The sequence below is a fragment of the Ursus americanus genome, chromosome 23 (genome assembly GCF_024610735.1).
Source record: "Ursus americanus isolate L20-20 chromosome 23, mUrsAme1.1.p, whole genome shotgun sequence".
Lineage (NCBI taxonomy): Eukaryota > Metazoa > Chordata > Mammalia > Carnivora > Ursidae > Ursus > Ursus americanus.
The window spans coordinates 41,978,962-41,998,775 of record NC_142149.1 but is presented as its reverse complement, the minus strand read 5'-3'; the positions used below and the strand labels follow the sequence as shown (position 1 = coordinate 41,998,775).

Here is a 19,814-nt window from a genome sequence, read left to right as displayed (position 1 = left end):
GTGAAGAACTATACCACATTTATAGGTAGTTCCTTAAAGATTAATCTATAAATCCAAGACAGTTCCAGTACAAATCAGGAAGGTTTTTAGTTTCAAGAAATTTCAAACTTATTCTAAAATGTCTATGTAAGAATAAACATCTAAAAATAATTCAATCAAGTTTAAAGACAAGTATAAAGGGACTCACCCTACTAGATAGTAAGATTTACTACTCAGCCATAATAATAAAAAACTGTATAATTGCCATAGCAACATATAACAATAAACAAGAGAGCTTAGCAGCAGATTCATGGATATATGGGAACTTGGGATGATAAAGATGGCCCATAAATCAGTAGGAAAAGCATGCATTACTTATAGATGGTACTGGGAAACACCTGCGCCATTCTAAGAAAAATAATGTTGGATCCCTACACCTCATAAGATGGAACTCAACATGGATTAAAGACCTATATGTAAAAGGTATTACAAATCCAATAGTACCTATCTTGGTAGCTTCAGAGCAGTGAATATCTACTTAGACAAGACCTCTAAAGCACAAACCATATAGGGGGAAATTGATTTGACTACATTTAAAAGAAAATTTATGCTCCATAAAGGACACTACATTATAGTCAACTCTAAGCTTAATAACAAATTAGCTTTCGAATACTGGACTTAAGTTTATATATCTCTTAAGTAACTGTTCAACGAGGTAATTCAGCTTGGCAAGATGACTGTTTAGACCACTTTCAGAAACCTAAGCTCTTTCTAGTTTGTTGTTCCCCTATTTGCTAGGGTATAGAGCAAGTTAGTTCATGGCCTGAAATAACAAACCCATCAATCTTCCAACTTATAACAAGGAAAAACAGAAGTCCACATAAAAAAATTTTCTTTTGAGCTATTGAAGCAGAAGTGCACATAATACTTTTGCCTCTATGTGATTGGCAAAATAAGTCACATGGCCTCAATTAGCTAATGATAAAGTTAAAAAATGTAATCTCTAATTTAGCGGCAATGTTCATTAATTTTAAACTGTTATTACAAAAGGAAAGAATAGATTTTGGTGAATTATTAGCAGTATTCACAATAAGGACAACAAAAAAAGTAACAGACTGAAAGATTTTCAATGTCTAAAACCAACAAGGGATTAATAACTAAAATATGTAAGGAACTCTTACAAATCATAAAAGAGACAGGAAATACAATAGAGAAGTGGTCAGTGGATACGAATGAGAAAGTCGCAGAATAAGGAATGCCTAATAAACACATGAAGAGGTAACTCAACTTCATTAATAATCAATGAAGTGCAAAATAAAACAACTAAGAATTGAAAAAATTATAAGGTGTTGATGAGAAAAAGGAGAAACAGTGACCACCAACAGAATAAAATTGAATGTAAACTGGTATAGTTATTCCAGAAAGCAATTTGCCAGCACTTAGTGAAAAATTTATCTATATACTCCCTGATTCAGAAATCTCACTCCTGGATATATCTATCCCCCAAAGGAACTCTGGTGGGACATGTATGAGAACGGTTTTTTTCTTTTTACAGTGTTGTTGTGGTAGGAGGAACGGAGGGTAACTTAAATGTTTATTTCAGAGGGAATACGATCAGATAAAGTTGACATATATTCTGTAGTTAGAACCAACTAGGTATACACATTGCAATGCACTGCTGACTGAAAAAGATCTGTATTTACATATATGAAACATACACACTCAAAACACCACAATATAAAAGGACACATATTCAAGCTTATCTACCAAATCAGGGTATGTTTAAAAGGGAACGGGAGAGGGGATTAGGGATGAAGAGGAAAAGTAGTAAAACAGGAAAAGAGCCTTGACAGGCTGATAATGCATTTGTACCTTGAAATGAGGAGTATGACTAACAATTCTCTGTATGTTTGAAAAGTTTACTGCATAGGTAACAGTTCTTTCCATTGCCAAAGATATGTCTCAGTTCTAGAAAGACAAACACACATATAGATATGAAAATGTCATGAGGGGCGCCTGGGTGGCACAGTGGTTAAGCGTCTGCCTTCGGCTCAGGGCGTGATCCCGGCGTTCTGGGATCGAGCCCCACATCGGGCTCCTCCGCTATGAGCCTGCTTCTTCCTCTCCCACTCCCCCTGCTTGTGTTCCCTCTCTCGCTGGCTGTCTCTATCTCTGTCAAATAAATAAATAAAATCTTTAAAAAAAAAAAAAAAGAGGGGCGCCTGGGTGGCACAGCGGTTAATCGTCTGCCTTCGGCTCAGGGCGTGATCCCGGTGTTACGGGATCGAGTCCCACATCAGGCTCTTCCGCTATGAGCCTGCTTCTTCCTCTCCCACTCCCCGTGCTTGTGTTCCCTCTCTCACTGGCTGTCTCCCTCTGTCGAATAAATAAATAAAATCTTTAAAAAAAAAAAAAAAAAAAAAAAAAAAAAGAAAGAAAATGTCATGAAAGATGCAGTACTGAAATTATCCTCTGTTTTGTACGATAATTCCTCTATGATGAAAAGACAGCAAAAAGTGGGAGAAACATTGGGGCTCCTGGGTAGCGCAGTGGTTAAGCATCTGCCTTCGGCTCAGGGCGTGATCCCAGTGTTCTGGGTTTGAGCCCCACATCAGGCTCCTCCACTAAGAGCCTGCTTCTTCCTCTCCCACTCCCCCTGCTTGTGTTCCCTCTCTCGCTGGCTGTCTCTCTCTGTCAAATAAATAAATAAAATCTTAAAAAAAAAAAAGTGGGAGAAACATAAAAAGAGTGTTTAAAGGAGGGTAATTCTGGACTGCTCATAAAAAAAGAGACAGTTCTTTAACACTGTGCAAGATATAGATTTAGGAAAACAAATTCAGAATATGGTTTTTAATATCTATGTTGCATCAAAAAGTTGTAGAAAACACAAATTATAAGATTAGTGAAAATATATTTACTAAGTTAATGATCTCTTCCAATTATTGCTTAATTCACCAATAAAAGGAAAACTACATCTTACTCCACTTAGAAACACAAACTTATTTTCCAAAGGGACATGTTGGTAATACTTAGCACACTTATGATCAACAGTCAAGGTCTTGTAGTCCTCCCCACACAGGCAGGTTTTAATGAAATACACTTGGCAATGTATTTTTTTTTTAAAGACAAGCAACAGTTTGGCACCTAATATATAATCACAATGACCAAGTCAGGTGTGCAGCATGCCCAGGACAGACTTTATTAGAGTTCAGTTATAAATACACAATCTCTTGACATTGAAGATGTAGTTCTTGCAGATAAAGCCCAAAGGCAGGAAATGAATCTTCTCCCAAAAGCTGCTTCTTATCTTCAAAGTAACCTCAAATTATTACTAAACTAATAAAGTAATTTTGTTCCAGAAAGTGATCTGATCTATTTTATTTTCAGCTTTTGATAAATCCAAGAATGAGATGGGGGATTATTGCTTTTTGTCTCACTATACATACTGCAACACAACATGAAAATAAAGGAAAAAAACTTTTAAATGATTTTTATGGTAAAATTGGAATAGACAATAACGAAGCCTGTCAACAGATGAGGAAGATGTGTATGGTTTCGGAAAAATAAAAAGCTAATTTTGTTATTTAACAGCAAATCTGGAAGTAAAGCTTTTACTATCTTCTAATTAGACGCAGTTTTAAAAAATGAGTAAAAAAGGTACAATAAGATTGTACACAATCAAACCAAACATTTAAAAAATACAACTATGGTCATTACTGCCTTCTTTATGGAATTTTTTCTAGTAGAGTGGCCACAACCCAACATGAAGATCAAGATTCTATTAAAAAGCCAGGCTACCAAAATTATGGCTGTCGAACACAACACAGGACGGAGACAGCACAAGAAAATTTCAGATGACTAATAATTAATGATGACTTAGTTTTACTGCACACACGGAAGGTATTAGTTTTACTGTAGCAATCTGGGCACTTTCATGACACTTCCACTCTGCACCTCGCACTGCAGTAGGCATTTACTATCACAGCAACACAGCTACTATTTATGACGCCTCTACTCTGTGCCATACACTTGAGGTATACTCTCTCTAATCCTTAAACTTTCAGCAGACCATATTATAAAATAGAGGAGTTTGTTGTTGTTGTTGTTGTTTTAATGTGGAACTGAAACTGACAGAGAAACAATGTGCTCGGGAGCTTAAGCTAGGAAAACAATGCAAAGCTTCTGGTTTAAGGTGGCAAATGAGTACACGCTGCAGCCTCCTCCTAATTCAAAGCCTCAAGATGACAGGAAGGAAATCCACGGTCCTGCCAGCAAACGAGAAGGGGTACTTTTAATGGACTGGAAACGAGGAAGATAAAAGGCAAGAAACCTAACTGCCCACAGAGACTGAATGCTAGACAAGGTGGGACTGGTTCGTAGCGTGCTACAAATTGTGAGGTAAGGGACAGGAAACAGGAAAAGACAAGACAGATTAACTGCAGTTTTTTTGCATTAGAAGCAGCAATATGGGTGGATCTCTATATGCTGCCTTTTTTGGAAAAGGCAAATAACGGAGATTTCATTTCTGCCCTTAGTAGGGAAGAGTGAACACAGGAACTTGAGTAAGCCCGGTAAAATTTTAGAATACCAAGGATAAAGAGAAAAATCCTAAAACATCTGATGAAGTTGGGAGTGCAGATTACTCACAAAGAATTAGATTGATACCACACTCTTCTATTTGCAAAGAGTGGATACAAAGGTAAAACAAAGTATGATATTTAAAGTTCTTTAGGAAAATAATTTTGAACTTGGAATTCTATATGTAATCAAACTATCTTTCAAGTATGAGGCAAAATAAAGACAAATGCAGGTCTGCAATGATTCAAAGATTATTACCCAAAGATATACTCTAAAAGAATTACTTGAGAATATACTTATGCAAGTACAAGACAAAGAAGTAGCATGAAGAAACCAACAGCAAAGAAACCAATAAATTCTAAATGATTTTTGCATTAAAAAAAGAGAATCAAAACAAAAATTATGAACGACTTTTAAAAAAATATGAGGTTACTAAAAAAAACAAAGCTTGTGACATGCAAAGCAGGACTGTGGAAACGTTTACAGCCATTAATGAGTTTCTTAGGGAAGAAAAAAGACTTTCAGTCAAAGAATTTAAAAGAGAACAGACTAAGAATAATGAAAGATTACAAGGGGACCCCGGGCTGGCTCAGTCAGTAGAGCGTGTGACTCTTGATCTCAGGATTTTAAGTTCGAGCCCCATGCTGGGTGTAGAGGTTACTTAAAAATAAAACTTCAAAAAAAAAAAAAAAAAAAGACTACAAGAAAATAACAAAGAAAAAATTAATATAGTAGAAAACTAAAAGAGTGGATGATCGGTAATCAAAACGCTGATTCTTCCAAAAGGTACGCAAACTTTTGCCAGGTCTGACCAAGAAAAAGGAGAGAAAACAAACTTTAGGAATAAAAATAAGACAGAATTATAAATTCAGAATAGATTATCAGAAAACATTTTAACTATTATTGAAATTCTCTACAAATATGATTTGAATCCCTAGAAAAAAATGAGTGATTACTTAGGAAAATATAAATGGCCAACATTAGCTGAGAAGTAGAAAACTGAACAGATTAAAAAAAAGAAGAAATGAAAATAATCAAGGACAAAATGCACATATATCACTTTGCATTTTAAAGAAACGTATTTTCTCTGTTAACTATTCTAAGGCAGAGGTTCTTAAATATTTTAGTCTCAGGACCTTTTTAAATACTTTTACAAATTACTGAGGACCCAGAGAGCTTTTGCTTACATGGGTCATCCTACCAATATTTACCATATTAGATCTTAAAACAGAAAATTTTATTATTAATTCACTGAAAAATAACTATACATCCATTCATGCTAACATTCTTATGAAAAATAAATGTACTTTACAAATACATTTCGTAAGAAGAGTGGCAGTGTTTTGGATTTTGGCGCATCTCTTTAACAGAAGACTGCTAGACTCGCAAACTTGCTGGGCTCAATTTGTTGCAATTCATTTGTAATGCAGCCTCTGGAAAACCCCACTGCACACTTGTGAGAAAAACAACAGTAAAAAAGGGCAAATAATGTCTTATTAGTATGAAAATAATCTGACTCTGCAGACCTCATGAAAGCATCTTGGGGATCCCTAGGAGACTCCGTATTACAACTAAAAAAGTTCTGGAAAGTGGTGATGTACCTAACATCACACCTATAAATGGTTAAATGGTAAATTTTATGTTACGTGTTTTTGCCACAATAAAAAAAAATAGCAAATAAAACCCAGCTGCACATATAAAAGAATAAATACACCAAGACCAAAAGGGTTTATTCTAGTATTTAAAGAGTGGTTTCACTTTAGAAAAATCTATCAATGTAATTCACCATAGTAATAAATGTTGAAAAAACACGAGATAAAATTCAACCCAAATGCCTAATAAAAATTTTTAGCATTCCAGATTATTGGTCAACTTCTACTAATTTATCCTGTGTTAACAAACATCAGAATCTCATGGCTTACAGCATAAAGCTTTATTTCTTGCTCATGCCACGTGTCCATTACGGATGGCTTGTAGGTCCATACCATCTACATTCCGGGCTGAGGGCAGTCCCTATCTGCAACATGCTGTCCATATGGCAGGGCGGAAAGCAATGGCTAAATCAAGAGATAGCTCTGAAAGCTTCTGCTCAGATATAGCTTATCAGTTTCATTCACATTCCACTGGTTAAACAAGCCTCATGGATAAGCTTATATCAAGGGCAGAAAGTATAATCTCTCACAGGGAGGAGCATCTGATAGGAGAAATCTGTAGAGATGGACCCAGTAGACAGGATCACCCAATAACCGTAAACAAGAAGATTTAGAAATGATACACCTACAAAAGAGGGCAACTTCTCCAATGTGAGAAAGGGGACCTACCATGAACCTAGAGTAAACATAACTATTGCTATATCTCAGCAATAAATACTGAGAAAAATATAACAATAAATTTAAAAGATCCCAACCAAGCATATGGGTTATGAAGTCAACTAACTATGTGATCCTAGGCAAGTTAAACTCTCTGCCCATTTCCTCAACTGTAAAATGAAGATGACAACATCCTATTTCAATGATTCTACAACATATTTTTTCACATTTTAATGTCTTAGAAATTGATGACATCTTAAAAATAATAGCTGTCACCCAGGAGGCAATAATGATGTGCCAAATGAAAACCTTCCATGGACACTTCCTGATAACATCAAGAAAGCATCACTAACAAAGCATCTTAGATTTAACAAAATATGGTAATATTTAGTGTTAACTGTGATGATTACATGAACTAATTCATATAAAAACACTTAGAGCAATGGCTAACAGCAAGTGCTCAATAAATATTATTTTTTCTTATTCTTTGTCCTACTCATTATCAAACCAGATTATAATGCTAGAGTAACTGAAATAAAACTGTACTGGAACAGGATTAGAGAAAGAAATCAATGGAACAGAACAGTCTAGAAAAACAGACCCACCTATTTATGGGAATTTAATATACAATAAATGGGCCATTTTACATCATTGGGAAAGGCGCAGAACAGTAGTTCTCAGTCCTATTATACTCAATACCCTTCTTTTATAGGACCCTTTATATTGAAATGAAACACACAGATAATAAACTTTCTACAGGCAATTTTAAAAAATTATATACATATTCCTTCCTTTTTGTACAGTTTTAGATACACACATATATACATCCATAAAGAACCATAAAGAAAAAAGGGAAGTAACTTATAATGGAATAATATAAACTGTATTTCTATATGTAAATGCAAAAGCACATTAGAGACAGTATCAAAGTATCATTCTACCATGTAGACTCACTGTAATCACCATTAACGCTACAGGTACAAATGCCGACTACATAACCGGTGACTCAAATACCACAAGTGACAACGGTGACAGTGACCTGATGTTCCCAAACGGTGAACTCTTCGTAGAAGTTCTCCCCTTCCCCTACCCCCAGTAAAGTTCTAAACAAAATAAGATATAACCTTCACTCGATCTACAAGACGGTCAAATCAGGGGAAATTTTAGCATACACTGTGCCATGCAAAAACAATACTTTTTAAAAGTTTTAAAATTTAATTTTATTAAAATTTATTTAATAAAAATAAAATGTACAAAACATATTTTGTGTTTATGTGCAAAAAGAACTTCAGTCTAGCCTCATAAAATTATAAATAGTGTTTCACCTATATAAATGTTCAAAGGGATCTTCCCTACATGGACGGGGTGATGACATGCAGAGTATCTACATTCCCTGGCCCACATCAAAAACTGGTTATCAGTAATACTCTCAAAAGATTCAAAAAGCAAAAGCCACTCCAAAAATTTCCTAATGCCCTTCTGGAAGTAGTGACACCTCCACTGAATACCCTTAGAATAGACTCTTCAAAAAAAATATTCTGGACAAATGGATACCCACTTTGTTGAAAACTAATAGCCCCATCTACTCAAAATATTCCTAAGACACTGGAAGACAGAGCTATGTAATTTCATATGGTAAAAACCGTGTCTCAACATAACTTCTACTTGTGTTTCTTTTCCAACTAGTAAACAGGATGGACTCTTTGAAGTCTGTCTTATCTCTGCCAGTCCCCCAACTAACCCTTATTTCTGTTGCTTCTGAAATCCATTCTCTCAAACTTTTAAAATTCCATTATAAACAACATATCTCTCAAAGGGAGTACATTATAATGTTTAAAAGCATGGACTCTGGAATCAGGCAGATCTTCTGGATTCAAAAACCTTATTATTACCTAAGTATTCTGTGTGATATAGACCAATTTACTTCTTAACACCTTAGCTGTACAATCTCTTCTTTTCCTTTAGCTTCTTCCCTTCCAGCTTAAACATGCATAAATCATCTCTATCCTAAGAAAACAACAAAAGGGAAAATTCCACCAACTCTACCATTATTCTTTCAAGTTATCATCTCCATCTCTTCTCTCTCTTTCCTGTCAAATTCCTTCAAAATAAGACCACGAATTAAATCAAATGAGTTAATGGTCAGATAATAAAACAATAAAAGGGATGGAAAGAGAGACGCAAAGCTAAGAAAACCTACTGAGGACTGAAACAATTACTAGAGATAATCAGTAAATTAGAAACAGCAAAAAACAGAAAAGAAGTAACTGAAATACTCACAAGGGTTTAAGATAGTAATGGTTAATTCAGAGAAAAGAAGACAAAAATTGAGTAATTTCCCCAAATATCTGTTTAACTCTCTTATCCTACCTGGCTTTACTTTTTCTTGATCCTTGTCACCTTCTAAATTAACATGTAATTTATTTATCTGTTAGATTAACTGTTTATCACCTCTCTTCCACCCACTAGAACGGAAGCTCCACAAGGGCCATGGCTTTGTTTTGTTTCACTGGCACGAAACAGGAATCACTAAATATTTGTTGAGTGAAATAGTGAATAAATGCGCAACGATATGAAAGACAAAGATGATCCTCCAAAAAGAACCTAGCAAGTGGATCGGAAAAAGTATTCCAGTCCAATGACGGTAAACTTCTGTGAGCTGAAGAAAAAGTCAGATATTTAGGAAAAAAGCAACAATTCATTCCAGGAAAAAATAATTCAAAATAATTTGCACCAAAACACACTGAACTTAAAGAATAAAGAGAAAATACCCACTAGTCATCCAAGCCAATAGAAAAGTCATATAGAAGAAAGACTTAAAAAAACAAAAATAGTACTGTACTTCCTCACAAGAACATTCCATCATCAGGGAAAATGACTAATGTCTACAAGGTTTTGAAATAAATTGTTATTCTAGAAACAGTATACCCATTCAAATAGATATTTAGGTGATAAAAGCAATAAGCAATTATTCCTTAATAATTAAGAACTTAGGAAACAATGTCCCTATGAGCACATGCTGAAAAACTACTGAACAATGAAATCAAGCCAAAGACCTCAGAAATGGAAAGCACTGGTAAAAAGACTACAGAGTGTACCAAGTCAGATTAAAAAACAAATCAAATATTCTAGGAATACTTAACTTCAAAAAACTAAAGAAATAATAAAAAATAAATTCACGTTAATAGATGCTAAGATGATTAAAATTTAATACTCATTTATAATAAAAATTCTTAGTAAACTAGAAACAGTACCAAAAACTTACAGCTCAAATATCACATTTAATTATAAAACTTTATAAGCAACTCCCATTAAAGTCAGATGTGTAACAAGAATGTTTCTATCATCGTTTTCTATTTAGCACTATACTGTAGTTTCCATGGAATACAATAACATGCACACACATAATCACAGAAGAATAAGAGATTATCAGTGAAAGGAACTAAAAAGAGACAAACTCAAAAGAAATCATCAAGCTATGAGATCTATATAGGAACTAGAATTAAATCAACAAAAAAACCAGAAGCATTCATAGGTACTAGTAATAATAACTCACAAAAAATTCCCTTACACAATAGCAACAAGGGCTCTAAGGTACCTAGATAAACCTAATGGAAGATGTGTGTGACCTTAATCGAAGAAATTTTCTAATTGTACTACAGGATATATAAAATACCTGAACAAATAGATATGCCATCTTCATAAACGAAAAAACTAAAATATCAAAATATCAATTCTCTTCTAAGCGAACCTATAAAACCAATGCAAGTCCAATCAAAATTCCCAGCTTTTTCAACATGTACCTGAAGGTAATACTAAAATTCACTTACATGGCCTAAGGCGATTATTTATTTATTTTTATTTGAGAGAGAGAGAGAGAGAGAGAGAGAGAGTGCGCATGAGCTGGGGGAAGAGGGAGAGGGAGAAGAAGGCTCCCTGTTCAGCAGGGAGCCCGATGCCATGCCAGGCTCATCCCAGGACTCTGAGATCACAACCCTAGCTGAAGGCAGATGCTCAACCAGCTGAGCCACCCAGGCGCCCCAACCTAAGGCAATTTTAAAGAATCAAATAGGGCAGGATAGTGGAAAAGAGGATGAAGAGAATAGCAAGACAATGCATGACTTTGCAGGTCATAAATAAGGATTCTGGTCTCCATCCTAAGAGCAATGGGAAGTCAATAGTGATTTTAAAACCAGTAAGATGATTTTGTGTGAAGCATGCAAAAATGTATCGGAGAGGCTTAAAAGATAACCTGGGAAGTCACTGAAAATGGCAGAGTATGGACCAAGAAAACTTCTCGTTTTAACACTGGCAAAAAATGTCACAATCAGTTTTTTCAGAACTCTGGAAATTAACTAATGGCTTCAAGGAGTCTAGGGAGCATTTATTCAAGAACAGCTGAATCTCAGTAAGAACTCTGTGACATTTTAACTTTCCCTATTTCCATCATCCCCTCCCTAGTGCCATGGTAGCCTAAAAACAACAGCCCACAATCATGGCAGAAACCAGCAGTCTAGCAGCCACTAGAGAAGGCAGAATGGGGTTAGAGATCTTTCAAAACCCCTATCCCAGAGAATTATTACTGGACCTGTCTGGTGGTTCCCTGAAGACACACCACTCACAGGCCTGCCTTTATTTGACTTGAAAGAGCGCCAAGGTAAAAGAGCCTTTTCCCTGGGGGTGTCTGTCAAAAACAATCACAGACAACTGCTGAACTTCAGGGCTGCCTGAGGCAGTGCGTAACAGTTTTAACAGTTGGGGAAAACAATAGGCTAACCAAAAGCTTAAAAAGAAGAGTTGAGAAATAAGATGTTCTATAGGGCGCATTGAAATCTCCCCCATATTCTGGGGGATCATGAAGTCCACATGCAGACAAAGACATCTGTGCCTGATCAGGAAAGACCTTAGAAGGTCCTAAACTCTCACAACTGACCCTGAAGCTCTGCAGAAGCAAGTGAAGGCTAAGGTAAAGTTGTAAAATACCTGATGGTATACTGTAGATACACCCAACATGCATACAGAGCCCCTTGGCTGACTGGAGACTTACTAGTTACAAGTATTTAAAGAAATCTGTCAAATCATTAGCTAACCACTAAGCTAACCAATCAATGACTTCAGTGGCCACACGCAACAAAAAATGTTATATAAACTTTAAGAATTAGTTCAGAAAAGTCACTACATAGAAAACAAAAACAAAAAACAGTAAAAAACAAACAAACCAACAAACCAATAAACCTTGGAAAGAGGAAAAGCTCTGGTTTCCAGAGCTGCCACACTGTAATGTTTTAAACTTTCAGTTCCCAACCAAAAAGTAAGAGACATGCAAAGAAACAAGAAAGTATGATCCATACACAGAATGCGTTCAAACAAACAGTCCTTAAATTTGTATGGAAACAGAAAAGGCCCCGAATCTCCAAGGAACTGTTGAAAAGGAAAAACAAAGCTGGGGGCATCACAATGCCGGATTTCGAGCTGTACTACAAAGCTGTGATCACAAAGACAGCATGGTACTGGCACAAAAACAGACACATAGACCAGTGGAACAGAATAGAGAGCCCAGAAATGGACCCTCGGCTCTTTGGGCAACTAATATTTGATAAAGCAGGAAAAAACATCCGGTGGGAAAAAGACAGTCTCTTCAATAAATGGTGCTGGGAAAATTGGACAGCTACATGCAAGAGAATGAAACTTGACCACTATCTCACACCATACACAAAAATAAACTCCAAATGGATGAAAGACCTCGATGTGAGACAGGAATCCATCAAAATTCTAGAGGAGAACATAGGCAGCAACCTCTACGACATCGGCCAAAGCAACCTTTTTCATGACACATCCCCAAAGGCAAGAGAAACAAAAGATAAAATGAATTTATGGGACTTCATCAAGATTAAAAGTTTCTGCACAGCCAAGGAAACAGTCAGAAAAACTAAGAGGCAGCCCACGGAATGGGAGAAGATATTTGCAAATGACACTACAGATAAAGGACTGGTATCCAAGATCTACAAAGAACTTCTCAAACTCAATACACGAGAAACAAATAAACAAATCAAAAAATGGGCAGAAGATATGAACAGACACTTTTCCAATAAGACATACAAATGGCTAACAGACACATGAAAAAATGTTCAAAATCATTAGCCATCAAGGAAATTCAAATCAAAACCACACTGAGATACCACCTTACGCCAGTTAGAATGGCAAAAATAGACAAGGCAAGAAACAACAATTGTTGGAGAGGATGTGGAGAAAGGGGATCCCTCCTACATTGTTGGTGGGAATGCAAGTTGGTACAGCCACTCTGGAAAACAGTGTGGAGGTCCCTTAAAAAGTTAAAAATTGAGCTACCCTATGATCCAGCCATTGCACTACTGGGTGTTTACCCCAAAGATACAGACGTAGTGAAGAGAAGGGCCATATGCACCCCAATGTTCATAGCAGCAATGTCCACAATAGCTAAATTGTGGAAGGAGCCGAGATGCCCTTCAACAGATGACTGGATTAAGAAGTTGTGGTCCATATATACGATGGAATATTACTCAGCTATCAGAAAGAACGAGTTCTCAACATTTGCTACAACATGGACAGCACTGGAGGAGATAATGCTAAGTGAAATAAGTCAAGCAGAGAAAGACAACTATCATATGATTTCTCTCATCTATGGAACATAAGAACTAGGATGATCGGTAGGGGAAGAAAGGGATAAAGAAAGGGGGGGTAATCAGAAGGGGGAATGAAACATGAGAGACTATGGACTATGAGAAACAAACTGAGGACTTCAGAGGGGAGGGGGGTGGGGGAATGGGTAGGCCGGTGATGGGTAGTAAGGAGGGCACATATTGCATGGTGCACTGGGTGTTATACACAACTAATGAATCATCGAGCCTTACATCGGAAACCGGGGATGTACTGTATGGTGACTAACATAATATAATAAAAAATCATTTAAAAAAAAAATAAATAAATAGATATTGTGACCAAAAAAAAAAAAAAAAAAAGAATGCGTTCAAAGACTTGAAGGAAACCACATCTAAAGAACTAAAGTATGAGAACAATGTTTCATCAAATAGAGAATACCAATAAAGAGACAGAAATTATAAAACAAAACAAAAAACTGTGAAGTTGGAAGACACAATAATGCTTAATATTTCAGACCAAAGAAGATTTTTAAAAAGTTGCCTATGTGCCAACATAAGAAAATTTGGCTAAAAATGCATAGATTTAAACATAGATCCACAAATCAATTTTACACATCTACAAGGACTCATGATTAATACCATCATTTCCTTCCTAAAAAAGATAAAAAATTCCTACTTCATCTCATCTTCATCATCTGCGTTCTCTCAGCTACTTCTCTAATGTTCCCATCCTACTGGAAGATTAAATAAGAACAGAAAATTCTCAGGGCACCTGGCTGGCTCAGTCCGTAGAGCATGTGACTCGATCTAGGGACTCTTGATAAAAGCACATATTAGGGGTAGAGCTGACTTAAAAAATAAATAAGAATAGAATCCTCTTGTCCTCTCTCCCACTGCTAATAGAATTCGATCATTTAGTGCTATCTTCTTCTCTCCTCTTGCATTTTTTTATAAAGATTTTATTTACTTATTTGAGAGAGAGAGAGACAGAGACAGCAACAGAGATAGCGAGATAGAGCACAAGTGGGGAGGAGAGGGAGAAGCAGGCTCCCAACACGGGGCTCAATCCCAGGACTCTGGGCTCATGACCTGAAGCAAAGGCAGATGCTTAACTGACTGAGCCACCCAGGCGCCCCGTCCTCTTGCATTTTCTTATGTTTCTGTTTCACTCGTGGACAGCAAGTCTAGGGGTGTATTTTTAGCAAAACTTCACAATTACTTTAAAACCCTCACTGCCTATACTGCTGCTGGATATATTCAGTACCATGAATTTACCAGGAATTCATTTTAGACTGAGAAAAGTGTAAAAAATTCTTAAGTCATCATTAAAATGATGTAAATTTTCTGCCATTTCCATACATAATATGCTTTGTCGTGTTTACATAAAACTGTCATTTTAACCATAACAGACTATATCCAGAGAAACAAAATTACATAACTGATGAAAAACCACAAGTGAAACTTGTATTGGTTCAGATGTACTATTATGTTGAGATAGATTAATATTTTAACTCTTGCTTACCATTAGCAAACCAAACCGGCTTTCAACTAAAATAAGATTAGTTTCTTCATTAGGAAAAACAGACCTATGAAGACTACTTTTCTAGAAAATGCTTTTAAGGGGCGCCTGGGTGGCACAGCGGGTGGGCGTCTGCCTTCGGCTCAGGGCGTGATCCCGGCGTTATGGGATCGAGCCCCACATCAGGCTCCTCCGCTGTGAGCCTGCTTCTTCCTCTCCCACTCCCCCTGCTTGTGTTCCCTTTCTCGCTGGCTGTCTCTATCTCTGTCGAATAAATAAATAAAATCTTTAAAAAAAAAAAAAAGAAAATGCTTTTAAAAGACTGGAATTAAAGTGGAGAAAGATCAAAAAATAATGAAAACACTGAAAGTTTATCATGTAACCCAGTTACTTTTTACTAATGTTTCTAACTTCAAGAATATACAATCATGGATATCTCTTTTTGAGCACTCATTTTCTTCTATTCTTTGAAATTACAATACTAACATATATAATTTTTTCAAAAATAAAAAACCACATGCCGTCATCCAAAAAAATAACAGGTTTCATTCAGTTTTCTTTTTTTTTTAAAGGATTTTATTTATTTATTTGAGAGAGACAGAGACAGAGCACGAGCAGAGAGGGAAGAGGCAGAGGGAGAAGGTGAAGGAGACTCCCTGCCAAGCAGGGAGCCTGATGATGCAGGGCTTTATCCCAGGACCCGGAGATCATGAACTGAGCTGAAGGCAGAGCCTTCACCAACTGAGCCACCCAGGCGCCCCTCATTTATTTTTCTATTTAGACATGCACGTATAGCTTTGTACAACCATACATATTCAATTTTGTATTCTGCTTATTTCACTTTATTTCATGTTTTTAAGTAGTTCCAATACTCGCTGTCTCATTATGCCTTCTATCAGATGAAATGTGTTATTTCCTTTTATATTTTAACATGACTTAAAATCTAAGTATCTTATGGGAAATACTTATATTCATCATTAATTTTTCTTAAATATTTTTTCAATTATAAAACTATTGTGGAAATTTTGGAAAATACATAAAAATATAAAAAGCAACCATTCATCAGTACACTACACAAAGACAACTACCATTAATATTCTGAAATGCTTTACTTTCTTTTTTCCTTTGATTTTATTTACAACAATTTTGTATATACATCGCACCACACTTAGCCATACTTTTACTGTAGAAAGCTAGACTGGTTCTAAGTTTTTGCTATCATAAACAAAAGATTTTTGAATACCTATAAATCTTAAATAGAAATTTGTGATCATTTCTTCAAGAGAGAATTTTAGAAGGGAAAATACAGGCAGTTTGTCTTTGATTGATACACGTAACTTTTAAAGGATTGATACAAATTGCAAAACTGCTTTCCAAAAAGGGGCATCAATTTACACTAACACAAGCGTGAGCGCCCATTTCATCACAACTTTGCCATTATCATTTTCTAAAAGTATTTGCTGTTATAGTAAAAAATGGCAGCTCACTGTTGTCCTAATTTACATTTCTTAAATATACTATGATGAAATATCTTTTTTTTTTTTTTAAGATTTTATTTATTTATTCGACAGATAGAAACAGCCAGCGAGAGAGGGAACACAAGCAGGGGGAGTGGGAGAGGAAGAAGCAGGCTCACAGCGGAGGAGCCTGATGTGGGGCTCGATCCCATAACGCCGGGATCACGCCCTCAGCCGAAGGCAGACGCTTAACCGCTGTGCCACCCAGGCGCCCCAACTATGATGAAATATCTTTAATGTTTATCACATATTTCTATTTCTTCTGTATTTCTATAAATGTGTTTTCCTCATTTTTCGGGAGTATTAGTGTTTTTATAAATGCTTTACATCTTATAAAAATGAATGCTTAACCAATGAGAGGACTATACCATGGCTTCTGAGAGACTCAAAGTGCAATTTATTGCTATCATCCACCATTTTCTGATATTTTTGATACATTTATGAAAAACTAAATTAATAAACATTTGCTATCTAGTTTAACTCAATACTTCTGTGAAGAGATCAAAGAGTTCTGTATCTTTATCCAACCTGAAAATTGTTGCTTTTGGATAAAGATACAAAACCGCAACAACTTTCAGGTTGTATTGATCGTACTTTTTCATGGCATTATGAATACTGTGCAAAATAGGATCTTCCAAGAATATTGTCTAGAAATAAGTATTTCAATTGCCAAGATTAAAAGGAAAAGTCACTGTGCTCTGCAAAATGAGCAAGCATTTAGTAGTGAGAACTATCTAAAAGGAAGTTTTTTGTTTAACCTGTCATGCAACATCTATTTTAGTCACTGACCATCTTCTAACATTTGTGAAACACTACCGGTTATCACAAGTACTTTCTGAGAACTGTGTAGACCAGGGGTCAGCAAGTTACAGCCAAATCCAGCCACTTCTTTTTGTAAATGAAGTTTTATTAGAATACATTAATTAGTCACGCTCATTCATTTACATATTATCTAATGGCTGCTTTCACACCACAAGAGCAAAGTTCCATAGTTGGCCTGCAAAGTCCACACATCTACTACCTGGCTCTTTACAACACAGACAGCTAAAACATCCGAGTAAATCATTGTACTCGTAGTACGTGTATAAACATAGATATCCAGATCCTAGCTCGCAGCGCGCATACTCTAGTACAGTGACAAGACTTGTATGCAAATAACTTACAACACAAGGTATAAAAAGCTAAGCGCTAAGAAAAGGAAAGTGACAGAAAAAGGATGAGACTGCTTCCACTGGGGAACATGAAGGAAGCAGCTTTTGCAATGGGTTCTGAAGGACAGGGAGACTTCCAGTGTGATGAAAAGCAGAGTTGCAAGAAACTACGCTCTGCATAGAAAAGCAGTTGGGAAAAAAATGCTAATAAGCATTCTGAAGCCAAAGCATAGTAAAGGCTTTCAATGTCAGGACTAGCAGTTTAGATTTTAAATATAATTAGGTTCAAAAGCAAGCGAGTTACAAGTGAACAGAACCATGCTTTAAAAAAATATCAATCTGTCAACAGTATTTCAAATTAATTTAAGGAGACAGGTGATAAGAAAACTAGTTACAAAGCTATGAAAATAAAATAATCTAAAAGTGGTGACAATGAGACTGGAAGAGGATACACTGGAAAAAATGGAATAAACACATTACTATCATAGCAAACCCACTCAAACACTTAATATCATCAGACAGCAGCATTTGGATATAATATAAACCTCATACTATAGGGTAAAAACTCCCATCTCCTCTACCTTTGAACAAACTATTTCTGATTAGTTCTGATAAATTTTAAAAGAGAAACTATTTAAATACCACTTTCCCACTTTTAAGCTTACTCTGAATATAAGCACGTATTAAAATTGAATTCATTTGCTAGGGCCCCATCTGCTGGACCACTGGAAGGAAAGTCTGATCTTAAATTTGGCTTCTTAAATGCTTCTGAATTGCTGTAAATAACAATGGATTTGCTTTGCAGCAACTCTTCTCCAGGTATATAATGCCCTCTTTAGGAAGAGAACCATAAAGTATCTTTCTCTATATTTTCCAAAGCACCAATAATTTTATTGTTGCTTAAATTGTTGATTAATTTTTAAGTAAGAGATTTTGTATCCAAACCTTAAATATTTAAATATACTTAACTAAGAAATTTACTTCTCGGTATGAAAATAAGCTGTAATTCATCAGACTGATCTTTTTATTGGTAAGATCTTACACTAAAAAAGTTTTATATTTGTTCATTAAGAACCAAGCAGCTTACTTGTCAGTTGGCTTCTGGCTGAGTTCTACCAATGGAAAACAAAGATGATATACTGGAAGGTGGGAGAAAGGAAAAAAACAAAGTAGTCCTCCCTGCCTTTTTCTCTACCTACCTAAGACATTAATCTCCCCAGTGGCTTCAGCTTCTTCCGGAAGACTCTAGTTCCCAGGTAACCCCAGCCCTTGCCCTCTAGGACCTATACCCTACCTGTATCCCTCCATTTATCATTACTTGCTCTTACTACCGCTGATCTCTGGGTTGCTTCACCATCCTCTTTTTGGCTTCTTAAGTCTTCTCTTACTTATGCAGCCAATTCTCTGCATTAAAGTCCTTCTATGTAAAAGAAGGGGAGAAGAAGGGAAGGAGGGAAGGAGGGAAGGAGGGAGGGAGAGACAGAAGGAAGAAAGAGCAAATGGCCTAGCCCTAGCTTTTCTGGCTCTTGTGTATTCACTGTCCACCAGCCTCACTTCACAAGGAAAAGAAAGAGCAATAACGTGCATAAACTTTCTAGATCACTTGTGTACACCCGTTCTTCTCAAATATTTCGCTTTGTATTACATGGTATGCCAGGATGTGAAACTACAGAATAAGCATGTCCATGGTAGGTGATTTAAAAAATACATATATTTGTATTTTAAAACAAATGACAAGGGTGCTGACAGTTCAATGGAGAATAGTCTTCAACAAATGATGTTGGGACAACTGGATATCCCTATGCAAATAATAAAGTAGGACCCCTACCTCATACCCTATTCAAAAATTGACTCAAAATGGATCATAGACCTTAATTTAAGAGGTAAAGCTACAATACAGGTGTCAATCTTTGTGCCACAGGACTAAGCAGTGGTTTTCTTAGGTAAGACACCAAAGCATAGAAACCTATGAAAAAAATATATTGGACTTTCTCAAAACTGAACTTTTGTGCTTCAAAGGATACTGTCAAGAAAGTGAAAAGAACCCACAGAATGAGAGAAAATATTTACAAATTATATCTAACAAGGGACTTGTATCTAGAATATATAAAGAAATTTTACAA

The 19,814-nt window shown here is 36.0% G+C and overlaps 1 protein-coding gene across 3 annotated transcripts in view; it reads right to left on the bottom strand.

Annotated features, from left to right (window-relative positions):
• NSRP1 (nuclear speckle splicing regulatory protein 1) overlaps positions 1 to 19,814 on the bottom strand; it is a 53,850-nt gene that overhangs the window by 31,757 nt on the left and 2,279 nt on the right. The gene's annotated exons all lie outside the window — the stretch shown is intronic.